General features: G+C 46.1%; 1 protein-coding gene across 2 annotated transcripts in view; it reads right to left on the bottom strand.

Moving 5' to 3' along the window:
• The window catches only part of LOC128305123 (homeobox protein PKNOX1-like), a 50,307-nt gene extending 29,174 nt beyond the window's left edge, over positions 1-21,133 (bottom strand). For both annotated transcript variants that reach the window (XM_053042429.1, XM_053042430.1), the window contains exon 1: positions 21,094-21,133. The gene's annotated coding sequence lies outside the window, so the exon portion shown is untranslated. The remainder of the gene's footprint in view (positions 1-21,093) is intronic.
• Positions 21,134-26,513: the final 5,380 nt, after the last annotated feature.

Here is a 26,513-nt window from a genome sequence, read left to right as displayed (position 1 = left end):
AAGAAGATGCGAAAAATGGCTAAATGGAAAGAAAATCACGAGCAAAAACCACTCTCTCAACAGCACAAAGCAGTGAAAAAAGTGTTGAGATTTCGCCCATCATCTTCCCTTTTTGGGTTGGGTGTTTGTGTGGTATTGGCACCGTAGCAGAACCACACACTGTGAGCTCCGTTGGGTTGCGTTTCCAAAAAGTCATCAAGATGCCGATGCCGGATAAACATCTTATCTTCCGAGGGCATCCAGCAGCACCGGATGATACGGGGACGATAGTACGTTTCTTTTAACTTAAATAATTTCACACAGCATTCTCGAAGAATGCTGGTGCCGTGACCAGGATATTCGCAAGCCTAAAATATTAAGAATGTTGTTGTTTTAGCAATTGAAACAATTGTCTATGTCTTTCCCCTCTTTTCCACATCCAGAAGTGAGCATCCGCAGTCAAGATTGTCCCATATATACATACATGGACACCGTGCATTTATGCGTTCACATGTGTTTGCATTTTCCGAGCTGCGAATTTCGTTTTTGGAATACGCATACTCGCCTTTTCTTCATCGTCTTGGCCGACAAACCATTCGGATGTGTTCATTTTCACAATTCATAAATTTTTCCCAAAACCAAACCCTATAAAATAACCTCACTGCTGTGCGGAAAGATTTTTCGTTCCATTGCGACCCGGCGTGTTCTTAGCTGTGTATTTTGCCTTTTGCTTTCCCTTTTTTCGTGTATTTATCGGGCGTGTAGAAGAAAATTGTCTCAGCACAATATTCCTCCCTCTCTTTTCCCTTTCGATAGAGAATACAGAGAATTTTTTCAACCAAATTCGAGCCACCAAGCGCAAACGGAAAATGATCTCCACAACCACCTGCATTTTCACAAAACCCTCTGTGCGGGGCTGTGAAAATTAGGAAAATGGGAAAAACAGAAATACAAACACAAACACATACACAGTTGATGTGTACGAAACAAAAAACAACCTCCAAAAACACAATGTCGGGATCGCGATGACTGCGGTACGGGTGGCTGGTCGCAAAGAAACTCATAATGGCCAATCGGAGAGATAAGGATGGGGCCGGCCAGCCTGCCGGCCGGTCGGCGGGCGGGTGCCACGATAAAACCCAACACTCCGAAGCGTCGAACGCGAAAGAGTAGGCCACGGTGTGAAGGGAAAGAAAAGAAATCATCGGTTCCGTCACCAAAGGCAGTGTTGGTGAATGTGACATTGCTCCACACGAGCACACCAGAAGGGACGACGACGAAAGGACATCGACGTTGTTGTTCCAACTTTCGGTTCCGTTGCAGAAAGAAATTCAAATTCAAATCGTTCGTAAATAATTAAATAAGAACAGTTTCGGGCACGGCCAAGCAGCAGCAGAAGACGGGCACGGAAAAGTGGACGAAAAATCTCATCTTTTTCGCCTTCTTTTGCTGGTTTTTACTTCCCTTTAAGAAAACTCTATGAGGCATTTTCTTGCTGGTGGTGGCCACTTTTCCCCCCTCCACGAGGGGAATGTTTGCTCAACTGGCACGAGATGGTTCCGTGTTGGGTTTCTTTTTTCAGAGTTCATACCCGTCCAAAGCAAACATCGAACGAGGCGAGACTTTGGGGATCGGAATTTTCCCAAGTGAGACACAAAAGTAGGATAAACAAAAACAGACACACGGAAACGACACCGGCCAGCCCAACGGAACCGGTGGAGCCTTTCCGGGTGGATTGTGAAGGCGTTGCAGGCCATTGCCGGAGGCTTTCACAGTCCTCATCGCCCTTCGATGGATGCTTTCGAAGGGGGCACAGATGATAATACTGCCTGCGTTCTTCGGCAGAATGCAGATATCACCGTGTACGGAACACGGGTGAACGATTGCGGTTCTCGTTTGCGTTCGGGAACCCATTTGTTCTGGGCCCGTGCTCCTTTTCGAGGGAGCTCTGTGTTACGCCTTCAATGAAATGTTTCATTGCTCCGGTTCGTCGCTTTGCCAAACTACATTCCTACATTCCTGGCGGTGACTACTTTACAAAGCTTTTCAAAGTCTTATTGCGATTGTTGTTTTTCTCCTCATTTTCAATTATACAGCGTTCAACTGTAGAGTTTTATCCTATTCGCGTTCGCTAACAAACTATTTTGAAACATTTCATCATTTATTGGTGCCGTGACCAGGAGCCTGCATTAAAGTAAGTCTTGGGAAGATTATTTTTTTCCGCTCTCTTCGTGTCGGCACAATAGCGCGAAGAACGCAGCTCAACTATTCACACTTCAAAACTCGGTTCCAAACATTCCAGACACTTCCGAGTTCGACAACGATCCGGCGAAATGTTTGTTTATTTTCCTTTTTCTACGTCCTTCTGGAGCTTGGTGAAGGAGCCAGTGAGCCCAAAATGGTTGAGAATTCCCAGGGGATCTATTTTGCCTTCCGTGCCCACCGAGCCTTCCCGACAACCTGCGCCTCATCCATTCGACATCCGGTTGCTGGTCTTTGGTGGAGTCCTTTGCCGGGAGCACATGATGTCCCAAAACCGAGCCACACAGACGCACCGAACCAATAGTGTGTTTGCGTTCTCGTTTTGTTTGGCATGGGAAGGAAGCAGATGAAACATGGCCGGCCGGCTGGTGAGGTGGCTCATGCTCTCTCTGTGCGTATCTTGTGACCAGAATTTGGTTTGAAGAAATTACTAGCCAAGAAAACGCAAACTAATAAAAAGACAACCCGAATTTTAACGACTTCCGGACGCCATTCCGCCAAGCCAAGGCGTCCATATTGCGACACAGCAAAACAGCTCTAGAAGGAATAAATAAACACGGTTACACTGCTAGAAATGTGGCAACAACAAATGGCCAACAGCAATGTGAAAATGTAAAAGATTTTGGTGACGAAAGAAGGGAACAAACCAAACAGTTTGTGTTCTTTTCTATTCTTCTGTCTCGTTGCGTTATCTGAGCGCACTCAAGTGGAAAAATGTTATGGAAATTCTTGCGCTGCGTTTCTTTTCTAGGTCGCCGATGGTGATGTTCGTTGAAGGAAAATCGAACCAAGTTTACTGGTGGCTATGAAAGTTTCTTTTCAAGCAAGAGAATTGAGACAATTCTTTACCAAACCAACAATTTATACGAAACGCGACGATACAAAATATATTGCGAACTGAAGTCTATCCCCCACTTCCCATCGCAAGTCGGTCAATCAACGCGAACGCTTCTAATAAATCCCATTAAATTATCATGCTTTTGCACGTCATCGCATCAGGCAGAGGATGCGGTTCCGCCGTCCTATGTCGTTTCCCAAGGACCAATATTCCCCCGTGCGCAACCGTTTAAAACATTATCGACACAAAAGCCATCGTCCGCTAAATCTGCCCAGCTCAGCAGCAACCTAATGACATCCTTCATTGCTCGCCTCGCCCCGCGTTTGCCGCGTCCGTCGCACAATGATTAACCGAAAAACAGTCAGTTTTCTTCTGCCGTCGAACAGTTCGCGTCGAACCGCGAATTGAAGGAAAATGTTCACGAAAGGAAGAAAAACACAGAAGGAACGACTTCCGGCAGCACGCTTGGTACGAGACCCGATAGGGTACTGTTGCAATGTCTCAGTAGTTTAAAAGAACGTCATTAAGCATCGAGGCTCAAGGTACGATCGGACGTGGGGAATGAAGGCTATCGTTGGACATTAGCGCCACTGGATAGGGAAGCCTTTCCTTCTGCCTTTCTTGCTGGAGTAGCTGAATTTTCCTAACATTCATGAGCTGAGCTGTTTCGTACAGTAAAATGGTTTATTGCACAATGTCCCCGGATTTCGAACAACAGAGATACAATCTCGCTCTCCCTCTCTACGAGGGCTTAAACTCATTTTTGTTGGCGAAAAATAATTAAGAATTTTTAAGATGCTCAACAAACAAATGGGGACACCTCGGCACACACTTTTACTTTGGGATTGATTTTTTGTATCACTCTGTCGATTCCGCTTCCATATTGCTCCCGAGCAGCCGTTACGGTGCAAAATTGCGCCAAACGAAGCACTGAGGAAAAATATAATTAAAACAACACGTTTCTGATTCCCAGATACGGCCCAGCGCGCTGGCATGCCTTTCGTGCTCGGTTGGGAAAATAATGCCCACCTCAACTAACGCCTTGCCGCCCGCAAAAGCCCGGCTTTTCCTTGGCTACCGTGTCTCAAGAACCGCTTCCCTCAAAAATCGAGCCGATTTTGCATTTTCCCGGAGCGGGTGAAATAAAATTGGAATTAATTTCTGTACCAACACATCGAGAGCTGGCGAAACTCACGCGTTACCGTTGCCTTGCTGTGTCACTGTGCCTGAGAGCGCGAGGAAAATTGATAAAGAATGGCAAACGAACGGTGGGTTTTAATTTGTCGTGAAGAAACGTCGGTATGACTGGTTCAACGAGAAGCTCCACGGGCCCAAGAATCGTTTTGTGCGATGAAAATTGTATCGACGAAATGGAAATTGTTTGGCATAGAAAATAAATGAGTTTGACTGTGCCTTCGCAACAGAAACTGGGACCAATAAGAGAGAGAGAGAGTGACAGAGACCGAGAAGAGGACAAGTATTAATTTTGTTCTTTGGATGGTGCGATGCGACCGAGCAGCCAGAAGAACTCTACATTAAGGGACTAAAATACAATCGGCACAATATAAAGGATTCTTATAATATCATTCCTCAAACAAAGAAACATTCAACTGTTTGTTTGTGTTTCGAATAGTATTAAATTTAATTACCCAATATGATCTTTAACAATGATCCGATCTGATCTTGATCAGCTCACTTGGCCCCTTGTCGTGTAATCAGATATCCATTTTTTGCCTATAACCAACTCGATAATATGATACATGACAGGTTCCAAAGGTTCTACATTTGACAGGGTTTGGAACTAATTGTCCATTTGGGTGAGTGTTGGTTTGATGAATGAAATTAACAAACTAACTCCACAAGAAAAAAAAACATAGAATGATGAACTCGCGCACTAAGGTTTTGGGACAAAATTTACTTATCAATGTTATCAATGTTTTCTTCCATCTTTCCTTATCCGTTCATCTATGCATTTGCAAAACAGAGAGAAAAACAAACTACACGCGAAGAATATCGTATCAATGTGGAATATTTTAAAGGTTCAATCGAACCACTCCAAAAGATGGAAGAAGCTGAATGTCGGAAGTTGTCGGAAGATCGCGTCCACGTCCACAAACTCCAACCCGCGCGAGAAGCAGGTTTTCCACGTTGCCATACATTTGCATAACAACAACGCATATCAGCCACGATAAACTAACCTTCTTGCCATGCTTTCCCCTCCAGACCCTCTTCCTTTCCTTACTGCTCTCCCTTACGCACCGCCAAATTGCGCTTCCTCCCGAAAAGGGAGCATGGAAATGGTCTTTAATCTACCCGAACCGAGGAAGGGCCGGCCGATACGCGCTGATGCTGCCTTTTCCGGCCCCGGCCCCTTTCGTGGCGTACTGTGGAGTGGATTTTGCTGTTCGATGCCGACGCTACTAGCTTCGTCCCTCCCAGATGGGGCGCCCACGAGCGGGCGAGGACACACAGCAAGCGAAATGAGCTGGGCGGAGTGTGGTGTGCCGGCTCCGGGAGATGCGAGAAAATGATTTTTCCAACCCAAAGAGGGGACGACGACGGACGGGGCATTCGAGCGAGTTTCACCAAACTCGACGGATTCGAAGGCGTTTTGCCAGGGCCTTCTTTTTGCCTTCGGTTGGCTCGATTATCGAGTGGGATGATTTTCAAAACCTCTCGCCCTCCCTTCGCTGCCCTGTGTATCGTAACGTACCCGGCGGTACCGACCCAGAGATTACACCGAGGGAATGTAACGTCTCGCTAGGGGAATGCTCTTTGCTCGTTGTACAAGGGGGATAAGTTAATTTAGTTGTGGGAAAACTCTCGCCCTCTCAAGGTTGACGCAGAATAAGGGGAGAAGGCGAGAGAAGGCGCACGTGGGGGAACCAAATTTGTTTATCAACCAGCGTCCAAGCATGCGAGCCACGTACGAAAGCCAAGTCGTCGTCCAGCTGGGACGCAAAACTAAATGCTACAAATTTATGTTCCTCTTCGGTAAACCGAGAGTGTGATGGCATGTAATAGGCAGCCGAGTGATGAAGGAAAATCCAATTAAATCAAATATTATCGATGAAAGGATATCGTACGGTGAGCGAACCTTCCAAAAGATGCAAGGGGTTTCGTCAACTTGGGCGACGAGTGTGGGATCTCATAATTATAAAGGGAGATAACATTTTGACACTGATTGGCTGCAAGGCTGTCATTCATATTGAACCAAAATGTACCAAACAACCGGAGAGTTAAACAAATAACACTCAAGCTGTTTCAAAAAGAAAGACCGAACACAGAACTGAAATATGTTTAACTTATCGAAATCTTCCCGAAAGATTCTTCAGACATACTCTGACATTGAACTACAGTTCTTAAATCCCCGTTTGCTTCTGACTCGTTATCTTCGCCTGGAAGTATTTTAAAACAATGCATAACAACAAGATTGCTAAAACCTTACACAAACACAAAGCAGGCGAGTGGTGCTAGAACGTACACAATCATATAAACTTTTTACTAAAATGGGCTAAACTTTTGAATCCAATAATCCTTCCTACAACTCTTGCACTTTAACTCCACGGTGTGCGCTTCACGACAATATCGCTCTCACAATGAGTTTCCCCGTGCTCGTACACTTCATCGAGCACGATGGCATCGAGACGAAGACACGGTAAATTCTGCTCAGAAGTCGTCACGAACGGTCCCGGACGAGCTGGCAGAAAAGGGCAGAAGAAGGAGCAACATAAAAATGGATTAAAAATTAAAATTCTATGTTATTCAAAACAATTCCCCGGACGAACGGAAAAAGCCAACCGGTATATTCTTTGGTGGCCGGGTTTAAGGTGGCCTTGGGGAAAGTTTTCAGCGGAAGGAAGATGCCACGATGCTGCAGGACGAATAAGAGGTTTTCTTAAGGTGAAACTTTGTTGTATTCGGAACTTTCTTACTGTTACCCAACTACACAACAATTGGGAAAATATTGAAACTCTCTGATCGATGTATTTGCACAACTTCACGCCTATGAGATGACGATTAGCACCTTGAAGAGTGTAGCGGACTATCGGAACCGTGCAATAGAATCGCATATCATGACGAGTGGCCAACCCGAGTACAAACCGGGAAGTGCTCAACACCGGACGCAAGAGTGTCCACTTTCATTATCGAGTTGCCCGTCCCCCCGATCAGCAGCCCGGCACACTCCGAGGCTTGGACGAAAAAGGACACCTCCCATTCCCACCCGAAACCGATTGATCGCTGGTGCTTCTCCGATAAGTAGCACTCACTGCACCTATTGAGCACGTCTCGTACGCGCGGCGTTCCATCATTACCCCGGGGTTGGACTGTTTATGAATGTAAATAAACAACGTCCAGTGCGAGACGCATTCCACCGGTTCCGTTCCAGGCGTATGCGAACAATCGTCGTGTCCAGAGTTTCCACTCGAAAAACCATCGTCCGATGCGGCCGGGTCTAACAGCAGGGGCTGGCACCATTCACGATCTCGAAGGATCTCGTCTTTCCACTTGTGTCTCCCCACAGGATGCCCTTATTTATTCTGCCACTAGTATCTCTCCGGTCGCTCCCGACGCCCCGGATAGGCGTCATTCTCCGTCCACGTCAGCCAATCTTCAATAACAACAAAAAGGCGGTGACGGTGGTGGACGAGCACATTCGGTCGAGATGAAAGGACGACACCCACTCTTACTACTGCCCATCACCCATCCCTCCTGCACCACGGTCTCCTCCTCGATTCGACTCATCATCAGTACCGCCGTACCGTCGGTGTCCTCCGTGTTTTGTTTCGTGCCGGTTTTACCAAGCGCAGGGAGAATTTTATTTCTGTTATCTGCTTTACTCTCGTTGCTGTTTTAAGCTTCTTTTATAACATATTTATGCAAATTTGTTTGTTTTTACCACCACTTCAACCCAGCATCCCTCCCGCCATCCCGCACGACGTCTCATTTTGTCCTTTCTTCTCCATCGTGATGGAAATGAGTGCACAGAAAGAAGTTCCCATTCAACCGAGAGCAGCCATCATGCCGAAAAGGATACAGTGTGGAAGTGTGGAGCAAAAAAATATGGTCGACCGTTTGTGAGGCATCCCTGCTTCGAAGGAAGGGATGTGGTGTCACTGTTTCAAGTGTCGAAATGAAATCCTCCTCCAAGTGAGGAGAAAGCATGAGCATCACGCCACAGTTGCCAGACGGAAAGCCCTGCCGGAGCTAAAGGCGAATATCAAGGACCTTTCTCGTTACCCCATCCGTTCTACAATAGTGCGCCACGATTTCTACACTCAGACAGAAGACCGGCCCCGCAGGGTGGAAAACAAAACACAGGCCCTTGTGAAAAATTCTTCAGCAGTGTCGGGACACTTTCTGAGCTAATTTAAATTTTTGTTTAATTTAGGACCGAACGCCTTCTGTTTTGCTGAAGCCTTGCGTAGGAGGAGACTGTTGCTCGACTCGACGTACTGAAGCTTTTGGACGTATTCGTGTGGCACAACTAATCGATTCTTATCCCCATGTGCCTTGAGAGCACGAAAGGTGGATGAGTGTCCAGGGCGGGAAAAGAATCAATTACTAGATGCTGGGCTTAGATTTGGTTTAAATTTGAGCATTCTTTTTCCGGGTACGGCTGCGTTACCTGATTAGGTTCTCTAATTAATCCCATTTCAATCCAGTATGGTGAATCTGTTAATTCAAATAAGAGAACTGTTGTCGTTTGCTGATACAATTGGATTCCGTAACGCAATGCTTAGCGCTAAAGAAAAAAAGTTTATTATCTCCAACTTTTGAAATTAATTACAGTTTAAGAAAAATGGTCTATGTACATAAAAGGAGTCACAAAACAAGGACAATTCAAACCGTTCTAGTATTAAGTGAGTTCTCGTTCATACAAACTTTTACAAAATATTTCTTCTCAGCTAATCTGAAATGTTCGTAACCAAACTCAGTCATCCATTTTAACTGACACTACGCTTCCCCAAGACCAACTTCCGGGGCACGGGCTAGCGTCGGAAAATGATGTCCAACTATCAAGTATTCTCATGGCCAGAATCTCAGTTTTCAGGGCCAACAACAGGGTTCGAGGACGGATAGTTGACAACGCTCCACTAGAATGAGTGAGCAGGATGGTTCAAAATTCGGTTCCACTTACGGGACACCGTGTGACATTTCTCGTGGAAGCTGGAAAACCGAGTGCTGTACGAGAGATGTCTCGTGGAGGAGGCAAGATAATCATGGTTTCAATTCACGCCTTTAAGACACAATTTTCCAACTCAACATCGCTTCGAACCACACACTGATTGGATGACGTCTAATGTAATGACACACGCGTTTTTTTTGCTTTTCGCTCTGCTCCATTTCGAATAAAAAGCGAAGAAACAAAACCGTCCAACGCAAGAGGGTAGGATTAGCGATTAAATTGGGAATCGTGTATGTGCTTTACTCGCTGTTCCGAAACTTTTCCCAAAAATCTATGGATAGCTATCCATCCTGCACGGCGGAACCTTGTCGGGGAGAGTGCACGTTTCGCCAGGACACGGTGGTATCCATTGCCTCGCACACCGGGAAGTCCCACGGAAAACCGAACCCTGTCCCCGTGTGCCAGTGTACATGGTCGTCACGAAGCGAAACTAACACGTATCTTATCTGCTATTCGATGTTAATGACACTGTTCAAAGGAGGAGCACACATAGACACACACGGATGTCAAAGACTGTACACGTCGCAATACGTCGCACAGGAAAACGCCGGCTAACGTGTCGCTGATCCAATGTCCATTTCCGTTCCCGCGGGTCTTCCTGCTTCAGACACACACACCAGACGTCACCCCCACAATGCCGTCCGTGTTGAAGGAAATGCCATTTTCCTACAGCACACTAGTGGCGCTTTGAAAAGATCTCGTTTTTCATCGTTTACCAACCGTCCGGACATTCTTTTTTATTTTCTGTTCTCGATTGGAGCTTACATGCGCTCCATCTCGGTAGATGAAACCATCAAAGGGAATCAAGAGGATTTCTCGCTTTTGATGAGTTGTCGAGCTTGTATGGCACTGTTGAAGCAAAAGGAAATGATTGAAGTTGCATAGATAAATAGAATAAAAGATTTTACTGTAAGTTTCCCATACATACAGTACTTGCATTTCCCGAAAAATGCCATCCGAAATTCCAACCCGATAGTGATGACTGTTACTCAACCAAATAGCGGCACAAACTGAGTTTAATTTACCGACACCCTTCGGGCAAATGAGATCCTGCTTCAAACCGTTCTGACTTTCCGCATTGACGGATGACTTGACCCCTTTATCCTGCGTTCGTGTGATAGACGACAAACCGATCGTATGTCCGGTGCTTGCGATGGGACCGTGGTCTGCTACCACAACTGTGCTGCATCCGCTTCCGCAGTACGCGTTGATGGATGGATCAAAACTAAGGTAGATAAATCTCCCTCGCAAACGGAGCGTACAGCGCGGTATTTGTGTTCAAACAGACATGGATTCAGGTTTCAGACACCGCTCGAACGCCCATCAAATAACTGGCCCCTTCCCTTACAGTGCGCCACAAAAACGACTCCCGTACGCCTCCTTTTGTCCTCCCAGCGGCCGCAGCACGTGAAGAACGGTGACACCCGATTAAAAACGATACTCGAACGGACCTCGCACGAGTCGTTTCACTGAGAACGTTTTCAGCTGTGCAAATACAACCTTTGACCTGTCGCCATGTTTGCAATCACTTGCCGTGGTTTAACTGATACCTAAACCCGGGACCCTGGACAGGACTTCTTCAACGTGCCACCCGATTGATTGATGTTTTGGTGTTGTTTTCAACACCGCTTTGCAAGTGTTCCAGCACAACATAACAGCCTGTCCCCGTTGCGTTAGTAACCGGCTACTAGACTAGCAAGACCGTCATATGCAACGTACTGCACTCCTGCTCGATGCGGATCAAATTTATGACCTACCATTTAGCGAGGTCGGTGGTTCACGTTCGACGTTCGAGTGCCGTCATGACCTGCACAAATACGCAAAAGAAGTCCCGGTTTATAACGCCGTGTTATGTGCTCCACTCACTTCTCACCAGGGAGCTTGTCAGTATTCAACATTGTTTCCCAGGCACACAACAACCAATTGATTTTCATCTACTTCCAATTTGTCATCCACTGTTCCACATGTGCGTCAAACGCACACCTGTGTTGGGGGGGAAAAAACACACGTCCACTAAACGATTGACCCATTACTCAAACTAAACACCTCAATGTAGGCTAGTAAGCTAGCTAACAGCAGCTCGGGGTAATGCAATTTTCACACATACCGGACACAGCTTAATGTTGATTAAACTTTGCTCTCCACAGCAACAAGGAAGCAGAATCCTTTTCCTCCCCACGTGGGCGATAAAAACTGATTTTTGTCCCATCAATTACACATCCATAACTGCTGCCGTGTTCCCCCGGTTTGGTTATTAATTTGTTAGTACGGTTATTCCAAATTTGAAATTGAAATGTAAACTACCCGAGATCCGGATGAGGCCAATGTGGACACACAAGGTCCTGGCCATCTAACGACGATGGGTGACGTTAAAATTCAATCAACAAACAATAACTGAATAATTTAGCGCACTTCCCTACGCTTGTACCGTTTGCCGTGTTGGCGAACACACACACAATCGCTTCGTAGTGCTGCTCGTAGTGGACAAAAGACGAAGAAAACCCCCGCCCGTGTGGGAGGTGGTATTGCCACAGCCATGGTGAGCGATAAGAAGGATAATAAATGTCACACGCTTGATCTGTAAATAGCCCTCTCTAACCCATCTCCACCGACTCCTTACGGACATCCTTTTTTGGGATGATCTCATCTACACGATCTCAATCTACTCTCACGCGTTGAGGATAGACTTGTAAAAGAAGGCAACTTACCCTGAGAAGAAAAAAAAGGAATTTCTGAGACATGTTTTCCCCAATTTCCTTTCGTACAAGGTTAACCACCCTCATCAACTATGTCGCTCTTTTCGGTTGTTTGTATAGGCATGCTGATGGTACACACACTCGCTTACACGTGGCCGTGGTCTCTTTAACGCCTAATGATGATGGGAGTGAGCCAAAATCGGTCCCTCATTGCGCGCCGGCGGTTCGATACCCGCGATATTATCGCATCGCAGTTCCGGCCCGATTCTCCAACCAAACAACCGATTCCATGTTCCATTCCATGCTGGAATCTTCTTATCACGCGCCAGGCGAAGTTTGCATTCGTGCGCGGTTCGAGTAGAAGACAAAATATGTAAGAACAGAATTCTTCCTCACTCTTTCTCTCTCTCCCTCTCTTTCTTTTTCGCACTGTGTAAAGAATTCCCTTCGGGACATTCCTAGAACCTTGCGCGCACTTCACGCAAAAATCAAACCATTGGAATGGTGTCTCTGTGCTGTACCTTTCGTCGTCGTCCATTTCCAGTTCGACAGCAAAGCAGCCCGCTTTATCGATGAGGGACAAAAATGGAAGCACCTGATAACGTTCGCTGTTGCCTTGGTTTGCCCCCTAGCCCTCTAAAAAGGGTGCATTCAATAGCGCAAGAATTGATCCCAATTTTGCGCCCTTCATGTAATCGTCTTTGGCGTGATAGGGAGCGGGAAAACCCATCAAGAATGGAAGCGAATGCGCCGTGGTACCACACCGAGGCATCATAAACAAATACCCTACGGGGGAGGGCGAACAAAAAAAGTGCCAACAGTATGAACGCATTCCAAATCAAAAAGTCGAACCAAGCGTGCGGGCGGATCGCTTATGCGGTTTCTGGCCATGCTGGAGTGCTCCGTAGCGCAAGAAAAAGGGATGAAATTTTCGGTCCTTTCCCTCATCAGAAAATACACACTTAACCCACTCGGGTTCGAAGACGCCACAACAAAAAAGGGGCTTGTTGCGAAGTGGAAAAGAAAATTTCGAAGGCGACGAAAAGTCAATTTGCTGCAAGAGCGTCACCCTTCCGAAGGCAACACCCAGCCTTGGGTTCACGGCGCAAAACAGCCGGAACGAGATACGTAAACTCTATCTATCTGTCGTCGAGTTTCGGCTCTCGATTACTCCAGATAATAAGCGAAATGAAAATCTTCCTCCTTTTCATGAACCTCAAAGGCACGGAAACACACGCAGCACACGTGGCCGATGCTTGTGATGGCCGTCCCCCTACAAGGATAATTCAAACTTTCCGACCGCTGCCAAACACTCTCTGGCACACAGCGCAGAAGGGGTTGATTCGATTAGAATGCACCCGGGACCGGGGCCTCGGGATGTCTATCGGCGGAAGGGAGAAATTGACATCATTTAACACACGAGCTGAAATACGGAAGGATTATTTTCATCGCCAGAGACGCCATTCCACCGGTTCTGGAGGATCATATTCTAACCCCTGCCAGGATGCGGCTCTTGCTGCGGCACAGGAAATGAAGTTCCCCCCTCTGCTGGCCTGCTGGCTGTCGGGCCCCATCCTGGAGGCAGGAGATTAACAAATTCTTTTCACACGTGTGGCACACGCAAGACATCATCTCTCGGAGACATTCATAAATTCATTTTTAAATTACTTGCCGCGCACTAATCCCCTGCTGGATGGGGTTCGGACACATATGGTTAACACACTGCCACTGGCTGTGCTATGTGGAAGAATGTCTCGATTCCATGGATATAAACGCGAATTTATGTAGCAAAAAAACAAACCCGACTTGGTACTTTACCAAAACGGTGCTTCCCAAGATGAGGGATGATTTGAACGTTTAAGCATGGCGCATCTTGTTGTAATAAAGCAGGATAATGGGAGTTCTTAAGCATAAGGACACGCTCACAGAGCGGCTCATGCGGACGCATATTTTAAGTCTGTTTCGTGTTCCTTTCGTCCTTCACTAATTTCTTTTCCACTGCTAATCCGGCAAGGAACGGTGCGGTACATGAGCAACTTGCCAGATCTTATGCAATTCATTCCTCATCTCATCGGGAGAATGCGCGTCCCCTTTTCCAGCTCACGTGTCGGGGGGATTGTTATGGCGCAATTCGCGTACGCCATAAACCGATCATTGACATCATCGCTTGCCCGGATCCGGATCCGGTTGCGGACCAGACCACGCAAAACCGGAGGTCTCTCCGGTCTCGTTGGTGCTGCAGCATTGAACTACCGGCCGCCACAACGAACCTCGAAGCCAATAGGATAACGAGAGGTAACCGTTGGCTTCTATGTCTTGCCATGTCGAAAAGGACAACATCGAGACTTGAGCAACTTGGGGCTTTCAAGACGTTGGTCCCGATGATGATGATGATGATGATGATTAATTTCCCCCGAGGCAAACTACCCGAGCACAAGGAGGGCACATTAGGCGAACCAACATGACAAGCGAAGCCAAGCACGATACCACAGCCAACTTGCTCGGTGCGTTCTTGTTCGATACACTTCCCAAGAAAGGTGTTTCAGCTCCATCGAACGACCAGTTCACCATTAGAATATTCGCATCGGCATCCTGGTCGACGTCGTCTCCATTTGCCAATACCTAAACGGAAAACCCAAGATTGACACAGACACAAGCGGGAAACTGTTGTAGCCTTGTCGCGTAAAAGGCCACACAAACGCACACAAACTGCACCACACACGTGTTGTGTTTGCTGCGTGTCTCCCATTTGCGTGTCGAATGTATTTACGCGCATCATTTTACGCCTCGAAGGGTGAGCAATTTTCGCCCTCCGTCGATGCGATTCTGACCATACTTACTGCTTCGGAGCACTTTGAGACTTTGGGAGCGTGATACATGGTGGCACTTCTGAAATTCATCCACAACGGATATACGAAATAAATAATTATTGTTTGACGCTATAGACACAACGGGAGTTTCACTATCGTCCGCAATATTACGCTCAAACACTGCGCAGTGAAGCTTTTTACATTTTCATTTAAAAAATAAAACGCATTCCAAGGCACGATAAGAAGAACGCGATGACAACAACCCACCCACCTAATCATCCACAAACAATATCCAGCATGAGGCTCGCCTTGGCTAAGCCCACCTTATTTCCGCTTATTTTCTGAGGTTTTGAACCAAACTTCACAGCGAAACCAGCTGCCACCAGGCAAATGTTTAAATTTAATCAGATTTTTATCTTGACTTCCCATCAGTGCCCCAGCGCTCTCGCTTTTCCCTAGCACCGAACTTCATCTTTTCTGCACCGTCCCCAAACTTGGTCTCATTTTTCTAGTGGTGGAGAATTTGCTGCTGCCCGAAAAAAAAATCTCCACACGTAGATGCGGCGTGTTCACATATTAAATTAAAATGTTGTTCCCTTACGAGGATGGAGATTTTGAGGACAACATTCTACTCCAGCACACCATTGGGGGTGGAAGATGAGCAGCAGCAGCAGCAGCAGCCATGTCGATTAAATTTACCTCCTCCAAAGCACGAGAAATGTCTTTTCCTTCTTACTCGGGAAAAACTGAAACAAGCTATATCTTTTGTGCACACGATCCTTTTTTTTGGGAAGGTTGGAATATTCAACTCAAAACGTTCCTTACGTGAAAAAGTTACTATCTTCGATACTAATTTGATTACGGTATTCTTCGTTGGCTTACGCCAGAACCCTCACATCGAATCACATTTACAGATGATGCCAGCCACACATTTGGTGCAGATTCTTGACGATGGATCAACACTCAACAAGGAGCACGAAATATTCGTCACAAAAGCTTCCGCAAGCGACTTCATTTCGATACCTAAAAAGAGCAAACAGTGAATCTAATCTTATGCATAAGAATGACATCATTATCTGTCCACTTAAAGACGGAATGAAAGACGGAGTTGTGACATACGCAAAAGTTGCTGTGCTAATAATGCCTGATAAATTATATTTTATGTGTTGATTATTTCTTACTTTCGTTTACTTTTTCCGTAGCACGACTAAAGTCATGTGCCGTGAACTCTATTTGAACTTATTTAGCTTGTTACGACAGTTCTAGAAACCTGATTTTAACTTCTGATACAGCAATATAAAGTGCGTTTAACAACGTATGTCTGATACAGCAATATAAGTGCACATAACAACGTAACAAGTTATGTGCTACATTCACAACACTATCCAGTAATATGATGTTGCTTACCTCACAGCAGGAGCACGGGACATTGGAACATCTGCAGGGAAAGAAAATTAAGACAATAAATTGTGTTAATAATAGTGATTATTAACGTTCAGCTTACAAATAGAACGTAGAAAAAAAATGTTCAGACTGTACTAAATCAAAGATAGCGATTCGAATGTTACAGTTACCCCAACAATGGTACAACAACGAACACGTAATATAATATTGGATAATTTCTGCCAAATAAGCACTCCTGCTTTAGCATTTCCCAAAGCGAAACGAAAAAAAAGGTCAGTCCCATACCCGAAATAAATAAAGTTTCATCTGTTATATTCAGCATCGCGCTATGGAAGGATATTCGCAGACGCAAAAAGGACGTCCGAATGCAAGTAAATCACAAATCACACTCTCGCTTGGTGGTGTTTGCTTGACATGACATGACGAGTCCGTCCGAACGGGCCAAAGGTTTAACATCGAATTCGAAAAAGGAGTGTTTCTGTCGGGGAGAAATGGACAAATCAATATACGTATGGGGAAAAAAATCTGCAAGCATGGCCATTTATTACACACGGAACGGAACGAACAGCCAGGCCGGAACAGATAAGAAGATGAATGCTGAGTCTGAAAAATGTGTGCACTCAAATACTGTCCGTGCTGACCATACACGAGTGTGTGTGTGCAGCAAACATGAGCTCAAGAAAGCAGGAATTGCACGGAAATCTGTTCACACAGATCTTTCATCTTCATCCTATCCACAGCTCAAACGTTCGCGCTGACGTTAGCCCTTTTCTCCGGAGGTTTTTGGCGTTTTTGGCTGACTAGGGGTGGAGAAGAAAAATGTTCCATCGTTTGGATACGACGGGAAAGAGAGAGAGAGAGAGTACGGCGATCATTGTTTACCGATGATTGTCAATCAGGAGCGGAACCGAACGGACAGACTACTGATCAGGCTCTGAACCGAATCTGAACCGGGGAACGGACGGATTCCTGGTCGCAATCGATCGAAACTGCAGCACATTCACCCACACACACACGGACAACGACACAGGACACTGAAAACGTGAGGAACCGTCCAATCTTTCGCTTCGTCCAATCCTTCAGAATATCCTCCATTCTACGGACACTCTGCGGACGAGACACAACGCAAACGAACGCGGATTGGGATTGGGTGGAAAAATTAAAAATCTCCAGAATCGACATCCGGCCTGCAGTGGGGAGCACTCGTTCGGTCCTCACTGGCAAAGCAATTTTTTCGCCCATCCTCAACACAAAACCAATTCACAAACCGATGCAATCAGACATTCTTTCCGATCGGTTCTTTTCACCCGATGCGATGCCGTGTGCCGTTTGGAAGGGTCAAAAGTTGAGTTTGTCAAAAGATTTGTAGAATACGGACAATCGACTATGCTGACTTTCAGAGCAGTAGACTTCTTTTATTTTTGGTGTATGAGAATCGAAGATTATTCTTTACGAAGACGAAGAATTTGATGAGAAAGGAAGAACTAAAGATCAGAACTCACTTATATAAATTAAATAATGCCATCTCCCATTGAAAACAATGAAATCTTATGTCCCCTCGGCTTCAAAGCTTAACAAAACCAGAACATTGCTTAAATGTTTAAGGTTAATACGTAGAGTTATACGTTCATACGTTAGACCAAACCTCAGCAACCGATCCATTCCATTAGAAGCCCCAAAAACCTCTTTTAGATAAACGTGAAAATTGCACGGTCGCTTATCAACAGTTCGGCCCGGCCAACGAGAAGAATCAAAATGCACAGCGTCACTTGTGTTGTGAAATCGAAACGCGAAACCCACGTGCCATGACGACAAACGCGCGTCTGGGCCCGGCGACGCACGGATGTGTCATTCGCTATCATCACCCTTGCATAGTGGGCCGTGTGGTTCGGCGTAGACAACCTGACCGGCATTCAGCACGCATTCGTACGTTATCTTAGGGACCGAACCCTAGCCCTCTAATTTACAACCTGCAACAATCACCGAAAATAAAGCGATTGCGAGCCGACAGCGCGTACTAAACGCGGCGCATACATGGCCAAAAAAGTAACGACGCTGTTGTATATCGGAGAGGAATAAAGTAGACCTAATTTACATCTACTGCGAACGACAAGAGAGGTCCCCTTTGTTTCTAGCTCGTCCTCAGTGATCCTTTGCGTGGACGTGGACGCTCACGGCGGAAAACCCACGGCCACATAAACACAGCGGAAACTCGCCCACCGAATGGTCAACTAATTTATGCTCCAACCATTTGTGTGTGTGTGTGTCCTTTCAATCACTAGCTGAAATGCGCACTGCCTACCTTTTAGGCGCAGTGATTTTAAACATACACCGCGGACAAATGATGAATGTGTGTGTGGTTGGAGATTAGCGAAGGAAAACATTGGGACAATCGTAGGGCCAGAATCAGAAGACAGAAGACACACGGTTGAAACCATGGGAAAGAGCGGCATAATTAACCTTCCGTCCACAAAAACAACAACAACAAAAACAAGAGGACTTAACAGGAGAAAACGATGTGCTGAATCTGCGACTCCCTTCGTTAAACCCGGCACTCGGCCAATCGGCAGTTAAAACCACGACGGCCCTTTGAACCGCACCAGACAGTGTGAGCATGTGCCAGCGAACTGAAACATTTTGATTGATTTCGTTGAATATGGACCGTAACGAAAGTGTATCGCACTCATCACCATGATCACACGTCCCAGAGGGCGGTTAGTGTGTGCTGACGTGCACAATGTCACAGAAATGAAAGGCACTCTGGCACCGTAATGATGGTAATAGTTTCGCGGGAAATCTTTGGGATGGACCTCCCAAAAAACCAAACCGCACACTGCACCAAGCATCAAACGAATCTTGCCGCCATCTAAACGGGAACTGATGCGCCAGATGACGAACATGATGTTGATGATGATGTACATCTCTCCACCGAAGCAAAACAGTCTCGTTGTTTTTAACCGCTCCACGCACGGCAAAGTTCTCCCGCCCGGAGATCCTCAGAATGGTTTGGCTGTTTGCTGTTTATCCACCGTCCCAGCGGCTAGGCCTACCGCAACGTTTTCCTTGCTGTCTTGAGTACCGCAAACCCCCAAGATACAAATCAAAGTAAAAGCGTTCGGAAAAGGTAAACGTCTCGAGAGGGAAGGGAGGATGATGCGGAAAATGAGGCTTTCCCAGGAAGATTTATTATCTTGCGGGAGCATTCGACCTTCGTCTGACCGGCCACGACGCAATGTCTGGCAGTTGATGGCTGTGGCCTGCGGGAACGGCAACAAGTACACACCCTTCAAGAGAACGTTCCACCTCCCGCCAACTTGCGTCTGGAGACAGACGGAGGGAGTTCCCTTTTCATTAAATCAACCACCCGTCAAAAGGTGCGGAGGGTATCAACGTAGGGAAATGGTTCTTCAAGATCTTAAAGACTTCCCTGTGCGTATTTCTTGGAATTTCGTTTTACGCTACTATACGCGACGACGTAGAGGTGAGAGGAAAAAGACTTCGAATAAAAGGAATTCACGCAATAAACCATTCATGGAAATGCGAAGTCTCACTCAGGACTTATAACACATCCTAGAATTGTCTGAAGATCTCCGAAATTTGGACATAAGACATCCACAAAACTTGTGAGGATATTCCTCTGTGTGATTTTCATGTTTGTAAATGCCATTTTGCAAACATTGCCCCGTCTATAGGCCACATTAAACGTCACGTTTTGGTGAAACTTTTCTGCATTCCCGCACCTCCCCGTGCGGTACATCCCAGCGATCTCGTCGATCCTCAGTTCTAAAGTCGCATTAACTTTCCTATCGAAATTTACCGAGGGACACACCACTACCACCCATATCACCATCGAAACAGCAACACACAAAAAAAAATCATTTACCGTACAACTTCGAGGGCGTCGAGTTGGCCATTGAGACAAACGATTCCGACAAACTGTCATCAAACTGTGCGTCCCTTTGGGGATACTCCGCGCACTGCTGCAACCATTTGCCTCGACCTATGGCACACGGTCGCTCCCCTACCGCCCGTCCAGTCGGTTCCCGTTTTCCATTTGCGCTGTGTTGAAAGAAAATACCGGCGAAACAACGTCAAGGTTTGGATAGAAGGTAAAACTTTTCCTCCCAGGTCCGTCCGTACTGCTGGTGCAAACTCAATAACCGAACCTCGGCACGAGAACGGGGGCCCCCGGAAGCGTCACGTCAGCAAATCGCTGGACGAAAATGATGATTGGCTTTGCTAACGAACGTTGACGGCGATGGAGACGCTGGCGACGACGACGAGTTGCGAATGGATATATACCCCGGGACCCTTTTTTGCCATCGGCATCAACACAATTTTAGAATTAACCCCTTTTTTCGGTTCTCAGAGTGGAGGCGTAGGGAAGAGCATGTGAGCATGCATTCTTAAAGATCGGCTTTCATTTAAAGCGTACGAGGCATGGGTTTTTTTGTTGCTGTTGTTGTTATAAATAATTCCACGCTGAACTCCACCTTCAACCGCATCATGGCTGGTGCCCTGCCTTGTACTTCGGAGTCGGGGCGAGAAATGACCAAAACAACCAACACACGGGGCGTGCTGTTCGATGATGGAAATACTGGCGCACGATGCGATAATGTGAAACATGTGGCGCTCAATGCTCATATGGTTTGCTTTGGAGTGCTTTGGATCACCCACCCTGCGGCGTGGCAAAAGCAAAACAGAATAAATGAAACCAGCAAAAATTATCACCAAAATTGTGGTTTTTTTGTTTGTGACTCTCCAAATCGGTATAGAAAGCGTAATCAATTGCAAAAAAAACCTCCCCATGTTTTGTGTATTTTTTAGGAACTCCTTCCTTTTCCTTAATTGATAACAAAAATTCAATTAGTGCTAAATAATGAACCACAAATACAGCATTGGAAAATCACTTACTTGAACTCCTGATCTTTCTCTCTCTCTCTCTCTCTCTCTCTCTCTCGGTCTCCGTTTGTTTCGAACTCAACACATGATCACTTGTACTTTTGGACGATCCACGAACTACGACGAGCATACGAATGCCCGCACACCACCGATTACACTTTCACGCATACGAAATTTTCGCATCAATTTTCACACACCATTCGATCCACCAACGTCTCGCATTTTATAAAAAACTTAAATTTCACAAGTGCCGACACTGTTCCCGGAGCAAAGCATTCCTTGCCAAGCGATACAGCACAGGCTCACTGTTTACTACCTACGAGTGACAACTCGCCACTCTTCCACTATTATCCATCGTACACAGTGAAAGTCCACGGCCTGTTTGTGTCAAAATTTGCGGCTTGTCATACCAAGCATATGAACAGTGGGGGACGATGATACCCTAACAACGGTTATCTGCTCCTTTTTTAATGGTCTCGGACGCGTCCGTTCTGTAGCAGGGCCAGTAGCGCACCAATACAAATACGCACCACCAAACGTACACTCTCTTCCGGACGCACCGAACCGGGTCGGGCTACTTTTTCCGGTTAGCTTTAAACACAACTGCGTGGCCTTCACTACATGCACGCACACACACGCTGTGTGGAAGGACTCGGTTAAAGGTGTTTTCGGTGGCGCTTATCAGCGGTGATCAATCGCTTGCCGGAAGTAATAGAAGGTGTAGCAGAGCTAGTCGTCGTGTTCCGACCACTTCGAGCCGAAATGTCCAGCACAAGCCACTCCTTGGGGTTTGTTCCGTGGCGTGTCGTCTAAAAAGAGAGATGGAGGGAAGAAGTAATCAGTCATAAATTCAAGGATATTCTGAATGGCGTGTGTAGCACGAGGGCCGGATCGTGCATAAAGGTAAACAAACGAGAAGTGCCGTCAATGAAACCTCACGGCTAATGAGTTGTGTGGGAATTTGGAGGTGATTTTAATGGAGCTTGGAGTTCCGCAAATGGTGACGACGGATGTGATTGTTGACACACAAACACAATCGAGAAAGGGAAGGATTCTTTCACACTAACTCACCTTTAATGACGGAAGAGAATCGTCAAGATGGGGACACTATCAACCTGAACCAACACTAAGTTCTCGAGAAGCCGAAGATTACTGCATGCTAGACTTCTGTTTTCTCTCGTATACGTTTTTTTAGGAGTTTGCAAGTAATGCTTTAGTTACTAACAGATTGTAGAATAAGTATACTTTTGTGCCAATTGATAGCCACGCACGGAAGACGATGCTCCACCATCACACTTTGTTCAACTTCGACACCTGCCACACACAGAAGTGTAAGTTTCCGGCTGTGCGGAGATGAATTGTGCTGCTGTTCTTGCTGCTGCTGCTGCTGCTGCTGGTGATGTTGTGTTGTTGAGACACGGCTGATAGCGTGGTATTCGTCCGGCGGACCAAACACAACACTCTCCACGAGTTCGACCCATCTGGCACGAGAGCGGCCATCTCTCTCTCGAGAAGCCATCGTTAGGCGGAGGGAGGGAAAATTTCCCATTCACCACAACCACACACACCAACCCGCAGATAACGAACGACATGTTGACACGATGGAGACGCCGTATCCTCGACGCCTTTTCCTTGGCAACGGCAAACGCTGGCAGCACTGCGTGCGAGCGGGACAGCAATAGCGTGCACGGAAAATCCCCGAACCCATTTTCGTGCGCTCGGAAGCGCGCGCATTCGCTCTGGTGTGTGATATATGTGTGTGCATGGGGTGGCTGGGATGTGGTTTGGGGTGGTGTTTTTTCTTCACCCATTATTTATGTGTATGCGTGCCGGGTGGAAATCTCGCGAGAGTAAATCCGAAATCTCGCCATCTCGCAGAGAAATACGCGTACACAAATCTTATTCGCTCTCTTCGCGCCCCTTCCTGGCACGATGACAAGTTGCGTCACACACATACCCGCAGCAATAGTATCCCTTTGGAGGGTGAACGAAGAAGATAATAAATGTGGGAGACTGGGAGAGAAAAATAGCCGAGAAAAGAAATGGCAATGTGGTGCGCGTTGCGAGAGCAAAACGGACGGTTTGTTTATGGATTTCCCATTAAGCGGAACGTTTCCGCTGCATCGTTGCCTTCCCATTTCCATTTCCCGCCGCCATTCATCCATCAATCTTGCGTCAACGCATACACGTGCACGACGAGCAACGGTGAAAAGAAAATTCCAAAACTGCAAGGAAATACGCAACGGAATTTTGCAACAGCGAAAACATCGTAAGTAAGTGACGTAAAATCATTTCTGCTTTAACTTAGTCAATATACCCTTTTTAAAGTCAATCCAATTTGTTTTTATTGCTAAAACAACTGATAGCAAGCAAATGGGAATATAGTGTCGATCACATCGTAGTAGGTTAATTTTGTCATGCCAATTGCATTCTTTAAGCAGTTGTTCTTTAATTTTGCATTCTGTCATAAAACGAGAATAATCAAGGATGAAAAACATTTCTGTTCATCGTGCAAGTATTCAAGCAGGAGCAGGAAAATTCAAACATTTCATTCTACATCGTTCATACACCACTCTCAACCCAGGTCGACCTTGCTGCCGCCATCAGGATCTCTCGGAGGATGCTTTTTAACAACTCATCCGCATTCCCACATTGCCGTGCGGCGGCTTCCTTGTCTATTATGCATTCTACATCCTAAAAGGTCGCTTTTCCATTTTCCACGTGGGACATGGAAAAAAGAGAATCACTAGAATTAGCCCTGGGAAGCTGTCGCGGGAGCACAATCGTGCTATTCGTTTAATTAAGATTTATCAAGCCGAGCGAGACCAATGATGTGGAATTTCTGATGACAACTGATCCTTCTTTTTCCTCAGTTTCCTTGGTCTCTCCAGTGCGACCAGACACGAAGTTTCTAGGATGTTTTGAGTATCAATCTGACGTGTCTTTGAAGGACACTTTTTTCTCTGCCAATGCCTCAAATTACACCATCAGACGGGGTGGATCCGTTACGACACGTTTCGGTATGGGCTGTGTTAATTTCGCTAAAACCCTTTCTCCAGTGAAATTGGATTGTTGTTGCGCTGTGAAATCTTCACTGGCGGCGAAACACGTAAAAAACGCGGTGTGAAAGGAAGTGTGTCCCCGGGAATATTCTATGAATGTCACGACGTTGACTCCGACGAACCGTTTTTGAGAAAACCGTGTCATAAGCTGTTGAATTATTTAATTTCCAATTTCCAACCGCGTTAACTATTCAACCGGCGAATGGAAGTGAGGTTCATTCTTTTTTTTGTCGGGTTTGCCTTCCCTTTAGTTAGTTGTCCCATTCTGTCTCCTCTTTTCCGTTTAGAGGAAAGCGAAAGATTTTCCGTACACCCTCTTCTTCACTCAGCGTCTCTAAAGGGATAATCGCGAATCTTGGCGAATGAAATTTCGTGTTCCACCTGAGCAAAAACTGGCAAAAGATGACAGTACTCTTTTCGCGAGTTACGAATGCTTTTTTCTTCACGGGATCTCTCCTGGAGAAGGGAGTGAGAAGTCATCGACACATGTTATCAGCAGGGCGGCCGGGTAATAAATTTATTATTTACGACCTCTTAGACTCACTTGTATCCCTTTTTTTTATTTTGGCTGGAGCTTAACTGACTTTTCCACGGTATCATTGTTTCGACACCCGCAATCCGGTGAGATGAGACACCCGCTGGAGAAGGTGGATTAATGAGACGGAGCAAATTATTCCCCGTGGAGCCGTTGACGCTAATCAATATTTGAATAATCATTCTCCGTCACAACCGTCCGCGAGAAGAAACGGTTGGAAAGAAACACGCGTTCTGTGTTAACCATGAAAGTCATGCCATTCTGAATTATCTCTTACCCCAAAACGATCGTGATGTAGCAGACATCTTCCACTTGATCGAGACGCTAGTATCTTCGGCCCATAGTGTACACCATCCAACACCTCTCTGTTGTTGCAGAAGATTCGGAAACTCGTAGAACCGGCTCCAAGAGCCATCGACCGAAGCGACGGTGCCGACGAATGGACAGCACGGACAACTCTATCGCCAAGTGGAGGCCCACCCAGAACACAACGCACAGCGGGAGACTCATTTCCGTTAAGATCAAGTTCCTTGTCGTCTTGAGTACGGCAACGAGAACCCATCAACAGATATCCATCAAACTCTGTCTGCATTTGGTACGTTCTGAGTTTTTTCCCCTTCTTCGATCTGCAAGAACCCTTCGTACATTTGAAAACTTTCGCCGTCGAGAGCACTTTTTCGAGAGCTGAAGAGATTGAAAACACAATCCCGAGTAGCTGTGTCTGGCATGAAGAAACTCTTGAAGGAGTCACTCTGAACACTCTTTACGTTTACCAGAACCTCTTTAAGAACCGCTTGAAGGTAAAGGAAACATAGAATATACCAAAGTCACGATCGTGCGTCGTCGGTATCTGTGATGGTTTCTACGGTAACTACTGGAAAGGTGCAGATGAAACACAAATGGTTGAATTAATCATTCTAGCCACGTGCCTATGGTAACGATCACCGGTGTCCATAATGATCCCGAGCACATTCAAAACTAAATCGATCTATTTTGTTACCTTTTTCTATGGCTTATAGGAGGAGCGAAAGGGGAATTCGTTTTTAGACGTATAAATCAATAAATTCGTCTTAATAATATGGTAAAATTCATTCCCGTTCCATTGCTCATCCAGCTGGCGAAATAGCCAGTCTGGATGGGTCAAAGAAACTGGGATTTGTCGATACAACACCCTTTTTGTTAATTGGCACGGTCGAATTCCGGTGCTTTGTTTCAGTTTGAAATGTGACAGGATGCCGGTGATGGAGGAAGTTGTAGACGTAAAGCACACGGAAATGAGAGTGATTAGTCCTACCAAAAAAGAGTTTTGAAAAGAACTACAATGCCTTTTTGCAACGAGTACATGTTTCTAACATATTCCACCATCCAGAACACATCCCATCACTGATAATCTTATTTTGGTGGTTGGACACACGCACTCTTCATACGGGATTGAAAACGCAGCGCGTTTGTTTATTTACCTACCTGTTCTTCCTATCTCACTATTTCTCTCTCTGTCTCTCACACACACTCACTCAAACGCACTTGCATCGATTCGCAGAAAAGCAGGTACCATTTTCTTCAGCCTCGTGGAACATTCCCCTGCAATGCTTCTCCGGCAAGGGGATTTGACAGATTTTCACCGGCTTTCCCGGCTACCCGGCGTCTTTCTCGAACTTTGCGGCACCGATTATTGCCTAAACTACCGATAGAATGTCATTTAATCACAACCTTGTTTCGGTATACGCACTACCGAACGCAAAACTGACCAGGAAAGGCACGCGCGCGACTTGCCTCCTGCTTTGTGCAACGAAAACAAACGCATATGTTCTCGTTCTGCTCTCTTGTACCTGATT

Source organism: Anopheles moucheti, chromosome 3 (assembly GCF_943734755.1).
Source record: "Anopheles moucheti chromosome 3, idAnoMoucSN_F20_07, whole genome shotgun sequence".
NCBI lineage: Eukaryota > Metazoa > Arthropoda > Insecta > Diptera > Culicidae > Anopheles > Anopheles moucheti.
Note: the sequence above shows the minus strand (reverse complement) of the source record. Positions and strands in the feature narration are given on the sequence as shown.